Source organism: Drosophila ficusphila, unplaced genomic scaffold (genome assembly GCF_018152265.1).
Source record: "Drosophila ficusphila isolate 14025-0441.05 unplaced genomic scaffold, ASM1815226v1 contig_198, whole genome shotgun sequence".
Classification (NCBI taxonomy): domain Eukaryota; kingdom Metazoa; phylum Arthropoda; class Insecta; order Diptera; family Drosophilidae; genus Drosophila; species Drosophila ficusphila.
The window spans coordinates 14,718,555-14,728,771 of NW_025064092.1; the positions used below are offsets into that span (position 1 = coordinate 14,718,555).

Genomic DNA, 10,217 nt, shown 5'->3' on the forward strand with positions numbered 1-10,217 from the left:
GAGAGGTCGTCATCGATCGCTGAAACCAGATTGAGATTGAGATCATTAATTAGTCGATGTGGTGGTATTTCTATCGCTGCGATGTCGCCTAATATGCTCACCCAGTTGTTGTTGTCGAGGGGTCTCAGATCTTCATTCATTTGGGGAGCTCGATCCACCTGAATGGTCGTGACTGACGGATTTGAAATCCAATGCCATTTAAAAGATTTCGTATGCAAATGAATTGCATAAATTATGATCATAAAATGCCAACTACGAGCTAAGCGGAAAGAAATTTCAAGTATTATTAATTGGCCGCATAGTGGCAGCACGTGCGGCTAAAAACGGGTTATTTCGAGGGCTAAAAAGGGGGGCTAAATGGCATTTTACGTAAAATATAACTTTAAAGATATATGTGCGAAATGAAGCCTCAATTCTTACAAAATCCGGCCCAAACACATACAAAAAAACAAGTCTTGATAAAAGCAGGAAAGCGTTAGCGATGCTTTAAAACGAGGGCTTAAACACTCTTTAATTTTATTTCAAAATTAAAGAGTTCGTTTCTTAAAATATTGGGCAAGATCTGTAAAATGTTTTCGATTAAGTGGCGTATATTCATCTCATAGTTTTGAACATTTACGAAATCCTTTTCGGAGAGTATACAAAAGAGTCGAAGATGTCAGGCTTAAAAGCCTCCATTTGCGGAGGTTCAAAAGGAAACGCCTTAAAGATACGCGAGGAGCCTCGCGATTTGCCTTCTTTTATTGGACCTTTTGCTTTTTACGGCAATAATATTTTATTTAATTTTAACTGGAATCAAATTACGAAACCGACGACAATCATGAAGACGATGATGAGGGCTCGCAGCAAGTCTTAAAAAAATTATGAATGAAGGGAATCCAAATTGGGACTGTGGGAAAGGAGTAACTGACTTTAAAGAGCGGTTTAAGGGAATACTGCAAAAATACGTTGAAAACGTTTTTATAATATTGTTTTTTTTTTTCTTTCTCAGTCTTTGAGATTGTGTTATTAAAAAAGATTGTCAAACAATTATTAGGAAGCACTTGTTTATAGTTCTTATTTCTTATAATTTTTTTTTGTTATCTTGAAGCAATAAATCCCAGCCACTTTTTTTATTTTTATTTTTTTTTTAATTTCTGTCAAAGTTACCTATTTAATGGTTTGCCAAAGAAAGGGTCTTTCTTGGTAGTTCCATAATAGGATCTACCTAACCATTATTTCGCCGATCATGTGAGAAGCAAAAAAGGTTGCGAGATCGGGAATCTTTACCTTTTTACTTTTATTTTGGGACAGGAAGCGAACTAAGATGGAGTTGGGGGACTTGGCGACCGTCACACATTTTGGCAACGGTGGCATCCCAGCCATTAGTCCACTCAACAAAAAAGGGCTACGAATCGCTATGAGAAGGGGCAAACGGGGGCTAAGGGAAGCCGAACGCCATGGGCATAAAGTTCACACTCGTAAGTAAATAAATTTAAATGGCGGCACTTCTGTTAATCTTCTTCTTTAGCTTGTATTTTTTTTTGAATGGTCTTTTTTCTTTAAGACCTTTTCAGTTATATTTCTTCTTTCTTTTTGTATTGTCTTCTTATATTTTTTTCTGGCTTTTTTGTTAATTTTTTTTTTTTTTTTTTTTTTTTTGTTTTTTCCGTGAGTTTTGCGAAACGTTTTTCATAAGAAATTCAACAGGCAAGCTTAAGATTTCTTTGGCAAGCTGGGCATTAAGAGTTTTATGGTTATTAATTTGCTAAGTAATACGAAGACGTTAAGCAGCGAGTGTGGCTTAAGAAATAATAGCCGAGGCTCTAAAAACAGGTTGAGACAGAAAAGATTTTCGAAAAAAATATAATAAAGAAAATTTGGGAGCTCTCTGATTAAGAGCACTTTGCATTTAAGACCAAGGAACTGTGCCTCAACGATATTTTCAAGTTAAAATACTTAAATGGGTTTAAGAATTAAAGTTATTGTAACGCAATATTGGATTTTGGGCGTTTGTCGAATTTTGATTCAACCTATCATAACTCAACGCTAATCTCTCAATTTTCCTGCAGCCAAAATAATCATAGACAAGAAGAGAAGCTAGCTTCGGCGAACCGAAGCTTATTCCCTTGCAGTCATCAAATAGGTCGAACAAATTACATAAATATATTTTTTGGGTGGTTTTTCGGTTGTAATAAGTCCAAATAGTGACTTACAGCGGAACCAAACACTGTTTTGAGCACCTTATGACCAAAGTTGACGAGCCCAATTCAACGGTGTATGCAATTCAACATTTGAAAGAGAACTTCTTCAGATATTGCAAAAAAAAACTGCCTTTTCTGATCAATTTTATGTAGTTTTGGGAAAGACAAACATTTTTCATTGGTAATTGGTCTGTTGTTGAGGCAAAAAACGACTTACAGCCAAACAAAGTATAGTCTTAAAAAACGAAGAAGGCCAACAATCTATTCGATTGAATGCCTTTCCTGACTGAAATTATAATACCCTCTGGAAGGGTATAACAATTTGGAAATGTGTACAACAAAGAACGAAGTCGCGACTTCTGTTCCTGAAATAAAGTGTTAGGGCCCGCTTGTCGCCGATATTAAATACATGAATAATTAGGTAAAAGAGGGGGGAAACACAGCCCGAGCCCCAAAGTCGAGCTTGAAATTCAAGCCCTTTATTGACAACCCACAGTCGTGCGATAACCCCCCTCCCATAAAAACAGGTGTATGTGTGTATGTGTGAACCTAAAAAATCAAGTTGGCTCACATTCCATTAGAAACTGAAACTCGCATAAAACAAAATTAAATTCAAAAGCAATAAAAAGTCTTTTATACGCATGTGCTTTTGCGACTTCCCCTTTCGATTTTAGCCATGTTCGACGCAACTTGACGATCCCGACCCCCAGCGATCCACAGGTCCAAACGAGGCACCAAGCCGATTCAAGCACAACACTCGTGGATCCCCGGGTCGATCTACGTGTGTATGTGTGGTCGAGTATGTAAATGGGTGTTTTAAATATTTATAAAATTTAATTGCGTTTGTTATGCGTATTTGCCGAGTGTCGTGCTACCTCAAACACGCAAATTCACTCCATATTTAAATAGGCGACAAAACTGGCGAAACTCAGATCGAACTTGAAAACCTTCATAAACATTTCAGAATCGAGATCTATGCCGTCCAGTGCCATTCAAAAATATTTAATAGACCCTTCATCGTTTCTAAAGACATTCACTTTAACAGGGTTTCCATTTTAATAAATTCAAATAGAAATCGAATATACATAAGTATATTATAAAATGACGGGACATCTTTGTCGCCTACATCGATGCGTTAGACTTCAGATCGTTTTCCCCAGAACTACATAATATAGTTCTCAGTCACCTCGATGCTCATTTCGATCCATAGGAACCATTCACTGAGCCAATCTACTCAACAGAATGTATGTAACTGCGCAAATAGATCGTATTTTTTGAAGGTTTTGGTCTCGGCTTTCGGTTTTTTCTTCGGTATTGCCCGATTTTAACAGCTGAGCACACGAGGGTTTGAACCAGTAACCATGACGCAGTTCAAATTCCTTTGTCAATTTTAAGTGGTATTTTCAATAGAGGTTTGTTGTCATTGCCCTCTTTTAATTTAATTAAGATTCTTATAACGGCGATTATGAAGCATTGTTTTTAGTTTTTGAAAATAGTGTATTTGTAGGAAAGGTATGCTGCATGTCGGCACTTTTCATTTTATTATTAACTAGCAAGAGCGCCCACCAGTCTTAAGAGAAAGGATGTGTTAGGGAACACCTCGTGGACTGCATCGTCAACTTCAGGACCAGAATGACTTATATGAAACTTCATTACCGTCTAATGATTTTATTGACACAGCTCTGCTATTTCTAGCATTAATATTGTTCCCTTCAAAGACTTTGCTGAGATTTTAAAAATTTTCTCCTCGACAGAAGTTACAACCGTTCCTTAACTTGAAGTGTGTACAAATAGATTTATGGTATGATTCTATAACCTTTTTCTCTTGGCCGAGTTTTCGGGGGTTTTTGGAGAAGGCCTCTCCTCTTAATGATGAATAATCGGGTTTGGGCTTTGACAACTCGAACTTTTCAGATGAACGCGTGTCGCGAAGAGGGGAGATTACAAAGTGTTGTCCGGACGATTTGAAATTCAAATCACTGTCTTTTTCACAAACGGTATGTTATGTATTGTAGACGATTGTTCCTCTAGTGCCACCGACTCTTTGGGACCGCAGCTGAAACTGTGTGGACAGATGAACTGATGACGCCACCCGTTTGGCTTTAAGGTCTGGGCTTGGGATTGGATTTGGGTTTGGGCTTGGGGGCGTGTACGCTAGACACTCCGGGTAACGTATCGATATTCACACGCCGCTTAATTGACTGCCATATCTGCTCTGCAGAAATCGTTTTTCAATCATTAGTTGTGCGTTCCTTAGCCTATTCAGGCAGCTCCGCCCTCTCGAACTCCTTACACCCAAAAAAATGCTATGCAATAATTCTGGAAAAATAATTTATTCATCTTAAAAATACTTCTAGGTGGTTCAAGCTTTAGTCCTTTATCGATTGTAATTTTCAACTCTTGAACCCAAAAATGAAACAAAATTGTTGTTTGTATAACGGGAAAGCCATCGGGTTTTCTTTCAGTGCCCACATGAAGTAAATGTACATATCTACTGGAAAATATAGTGCCAGGTTGCTAATTGTAGCCGGGGAATTTAGAGCGGCTCGTCTTTAGAATTTGTGTTAATTTTACCTCGCTGCCCGGCTCAGTTTTATTTTACCTTATTTTATTGCAGGTCCCGATGATACCTGAAGGTTTTGAACTTTTGCGTTTTTCAGCCTGCCTTTGGTCATTAGGACGCTGTATTTGTAGCTACATATATACGAGTATTTGCCTATATCTGTATCGGTTTCGACATCGCTATGTTTGCTCAAGCAATTCATTAATCATTGATAATTACATTAAATGTAGGCCTACCTGCGCATGCGTCGCCTAATGAACATCGGTCTCAAGACTTTCGGATAGTTCCTCAACGGAGGCGAGCGTTTAGTTTATTATTTTTCACCTTGTTGCTAGGCCCGCGGCCTAGGTTTTGTTGTTTTTTTAATTGCCCGTGAAATGTAGAAACACGGGTTACTCGGGCAGGCCGGTTTTTGGAAGAGGTTGCGTGTTTTTCGCTACGTGCAGGAGCATTATCAAGTCTGAATCTATTTCGGCCCTTTTCTGCGAAAAGACCTACCTAAGCCAAAAGCTCCAAAAAGTACAACTAATTCTGCGAATGGAGCGTGGAGACATTGGCCGTTAAATGAAAGCATTCAGTATTAAAGTGCTAAATTATTTTTGAATTAAATAAGTTATGAAACGTTTGTATTGTTACTAAAAGTGAGTTTGCCCAAACTTTGTGTTTTCTTCAGAATCGAATTTTTTTTTCCGACTGAGGCGGTCAGTCCCAATATTAGATATTCTGGAGATAATCCACTTGAACTTCGGCCAGCAATGAAGAACTCGAGAAAGCTATAAATGGACCCTAATGCACTGGTAATGGAAAACCCATATGCAGGGGCTCTTTACTTGGCAGTTTGTAAGCTTTTTACGCCATACATATGAATCATATGCAGCGGTCATTGCGTTTTCACGGGGCCAATGGAAAACCCCTGCACGACCAAGCAAATGTTTTTAAGTAGTATTAGGTTTGTGAGGACCAGACTTCCTTGAAACAGACTTTCTGCAGACTTACTGGTGATGGTTATGATTTTGCAAACTACCGGTATCTTGAACCTAAAATTGAAGGATGAGATAGGTTCCTTTGACTTATTTTTAATTTGTCGTTTTAATTTACCCACTGAGTACTTTTGATTCCACTCATTGTGGGGCGCACTTGTTCAATGAATCTGCGCTAACTCACCAACTGTGTGGGTTGCCTGCAGTATAACCGAACTGCCGAGTCATTGTCAGAGCAAATTGACTATAGTTGTACATACATAAAAGTGTGTATATTTTATGGCCTAATTGGCCGCTTTCAATCAACGCTTTTGGACCTCCAAAAATCTAAAAACATCAATCAAAAAGAACATTTGGTACATTGCGAATAATATGACACCAATGCCCAAAGGCGAGACCATCGGGTGGACCATTGGCGCCGTCGCCACTGCGGTCAGCCACCGAAAATCAGAAACTATTCACAGGTGGGGCCATTTGACGTTCGGTTTTGGAAACTAACGTTGCAGCCACTTTATGAATAATGCATTTGTTTATTTGCCTGGGTCTTTTGGTCAAAGAACTGAAAGACCGCAGAAGAAGTGTCAAAGTTTCCGCAGTATCCCATTAAAAAAATTCTCCAAGACCCAGGATGTAGTTCTTTTCTTTTGTATACCTTTGCCGAGAGTGTTAGTCAGATGCAAACATTGCATCTATTATTAATTGGCATCGCCATTTGAATCGATATCTTTCTGAAACTGAAACTAAAAGTTTTAGTTTTTTTTAATAAATATTAAGTTGTGATCAAAAACGAATATTAAATATTGTATTCACTTTAATAAACAACAAAGGAGACCTATTTCCCAAAATGTTGGCAGGAAGTGGGGTCGTTAATTAAAGCGGCTAACAATATCTGTTCTGGTATCAATTTGGCCAACTTGTTCCCAACTTTAACATCCATAAATAGCTATCTTGGACGTCTATCTTCGCGTTTTGATCATCTTTGTTATTTGGGTCATTTAGTGGGCCGTGTAGGCCTTTCTCAGAATATCTCCAGCTTGTTGCGATCAATATCTTTTTATTTTTAAACAGTTGTCGGAGGGTTTTGTATCTCGATGAGCTGACAATTTAGTTCCCGATGCCTTCATTCATGTCGTTCTGTTATTTATGCCTGGTTTCCATTAGAGTTTTAGTGTTTCCACTATTTTTTGTGTTGTCGAACTTTTTCGAATTTTGTCTAAAATTTTGTGGTTGCGGGCAATTAACAAAAACAAGAACACTAATTAAGTTACGAACAAATGTCTTATGGACTATAATATACCCGGCACTGACAGGCAGCCAGACGAAATGACTATAAGTTTACATATAGACACAGCTGCGGACGTATAACTTAATCACTTATAAGATAAAAAATTAATTGTAAGCTAGTGTTAACTGTTTACTTTGGTTGAACTCAATCGATTACTGTTTTATTGTTATTATTATCTGGAAATATATAAAATCAAATCATTGTTTACATAATTAAGACCTTATTAACTAGCGAAATTTGAAGCGCCTTGTTTACAAAATCATGCCACTGTTGACTACTCAAATTATTTTGAGCTGTGGTGTTTGCATAAAAGTTGAGTAACTCTCAGTCGAATGAATGATTTTTTTCGGGCCTGGCTGACAGTTCCTTCTGGCTTTTAAAACAAATCTATCCATTGGATTGTTGAAATTCGTTATAAATGAATGGACGTGGTAGAGGGCAGACGCCTATGGCTACCAAAGGGGCGGAATGGAAAAACGGAGTACACAAGCGCTATAATTGTCTCAATTTTGGAAGGCCAAAACGGGGTGGCCCCCAACTGACTGCCTGGGGATGCTGCTCAGTTGTGGGGTTCTCAGCTCCAGTCTTCCAGACATTGGATTGAAGACAAAGTATGCGAGTAGGTATGGAGAATTCTAAGTCCAGGTTTTCACATTCCACATTTTAAGGGAAAAATCATTGATTGGTTTCCTTTTCTGCCATCAAGGAACGAGATACCGGCCGGCTTTCCCCTACTATTGGACGTGTGCCATGGATTTTTCGCCGTCATGGGCTTTTTAAGAGGCACAGCCACAAAAACGACCATGCTCATGTTCATCGGCTCTACCAAAACAGCTCACAGGTTTTGCGCTAATTGAGCTGCGAGTCCCACTTCCGTTTGGCAGTTACATCCATCCATTCATCCATCGCTTGTGAAAATTTGTGTTAACATTTCCGGCTCAACTATCCGGGCAACTTTTGCTTTCCACTATCAGGTTTTGTTTTTCGTATTTTGTTTCTTCAATTTTTGTTTCCAAGACTTTTTTGGCAAAGCATTTTATGGACCTCTGTTGCCAACCGCGGTGTTGCGACCATTAAAGGGCCGCTAAAACGCCAGCAACGCGCAAAAAAATTAATAGAAAAAGCCCAAGTAAGGGCCAATTGTAACTGTTCCCAGACATGTGCGCGTGCAGTCAAAAGAAAAGAAACGCAGAAACAAATTGAATTACGAAACCATGGTTTTTAAATTTAGTCAAAAACTTAACGCAACATTTTTTTTCGATGAAAAGGGGAATTTCCTTAAATGGTATAAATACAAAAAGGCATTAGTCCTTCAATAAAAAGGGATTCGAAGAACAGTTTATTCGGTGATTGCTGGAAATTTCACCCTTCCCAGTATTTTCTTCGATATGGCTGGGTTAATGCCCTGGACCGGAGACACACTCCCACGCTGGCTATTCACAAATATTTCATATCTCAGAGCCCGTCATATCACGTGACACAAATCAAATTCACGTCGAAGCCACAGAGAATAAATAAAACGTCGGTTTGAAATCATTTCTATAGGTTTTCCTACATTATTGTGCAAATCAACATACAAGTTTGTCGACTTGATTAACGAGATAATGGCCAATGAAGTGCCGACCATTGACCAATACTACGGTGTTTCATAGCTATATTTTCAAGTATGGTCATCGCATAAGAGCAGGAGGTCCGGTCCGTAACGCTGTCAATCAGACAAAGACCGATAAACAACCTCAAAGAAAAGATAGAAAATTCATCCAAAAAAATATTAGTTCAAAGGTTCTACCGAGATTTGAACTCGGATCGCTGGATTCAAAGTCCAGAGTGCTAACCATTACACCATAGAACCAGGTGAATGCGGTGCTGCAATAATCCACCCGAGCCAAAACTGCGCATCGGAACGAGAGACGGAGCGCAGCTCAGTCCTCCGGTTTATAAATAGCCCGCTTCTTCGGTCGCTCTCATTAAGCCTCCTCCAATGGGAGTTGGCACACGAAGCGAAAGGCGGCTTGGAAATGTCAAACAAAACAATAAATAATATTTAAAAGTGGTTGAAAAAAACTCTAAATATATTTTTAACGGCAAGGGTTTAACAAGTTAAAAGGCTAAGAAGTTACATAAACATGTTGACGTAAAATCTAAATACACATTGAACTAAAAATTCTAAAAAATATTTGCAAAAATAAAAAATAATACAAAAATAATAAAAAAATGTTTAAAACAAAAAAAAAACAATATAAGGTATTTCCTTTATGTGCAGAGACTAAGAGAATCGGCGAGAGAGAGAGAGGATTGTATGCACGAGCTAAGGACATCATCCCAGTAGATGTTCGAGGTCCTTTGCGAACGAATGTGAGTGTGTCCTCATCATTTGCGTTTCGTCTTAAAACATTTAGAGTTGCATATTATGTTTTCAATCAGTAAATAAGTAACTTGATTTTACTACAAAACTATTGAGACTATTGTGACTAATTTTAAAAAACCTGCAAGTCCAATTTCAAAGATCTCGACATCCAAACGGACTGTAGGGTGGAAAAGTAGTCGTGAAAAATTGAATTTCATGGTTGTGAAACTAGACCAATATTCTAGCTTCTAAAATTTAAGAAAATTTAGAGGCCTCCAGAAATTTCCACGCAAGAAAATTTGTTTTCAAAACTTAGTATATATACCTACATATATATATAAATACACAGTTTTTTAATGAAATGGTTTTTTTGTAAAAAGTGTTTGAGCGGTTTTCATGAGGGCATGCAATTATGTACCACTTTTATTTTAAGCCCAGATTTATATTCAGTGGTGGTTTGGCTCTACTTTTGATGAGAACCCTTTTGTAAAGCAGCAACAAACTGCGACGTCTCTGTCCTTGACAAGGGTCAATTATGCGCATCAATTAAGCGGTATTCAAACTGAAATTAACAATTATGTTTGTCTGACTGCCGCAGTTGAGTACCAAATTCAAGTAGTATTCAAATGGGGTGGAGAGAAAATCTTTTACTGGCAAGACATTTAAAGCGCAATAAATTTGGTCTCTCTCTTTCTACCCAAAATCGTAGACGTTGTATTTTCCAATGGTTGAGATTATAGGATCTTTGCCGATCTGGTTTCATAATGAAAACAAGAAAGGAAGCTAGCTTCGAAGCTTATATACCCTTGCAGTCATCAAATATGTCGAACAAAACAAGTAAAGGCTAAATAACATCGAA

The 10,217-nt window shown here is 38.1% G+C and overlaps 1 non-coding gene across 1 annotated transcript; it reads right to left on the reverse strand.

The window, feature by feature from the left end:
- Positions 1-8,791: 8,791 nt before the first annotated feature.
- Positions 8,792-8,863, reverse strand: Trnaq-uug. Its single transcript has one exon. It is a non-coding gene; the product is annotated as a tRNA-Gln (tRNA).
- Positions 8,864-10,217: the final 1,354 nt, after the last annotated feature.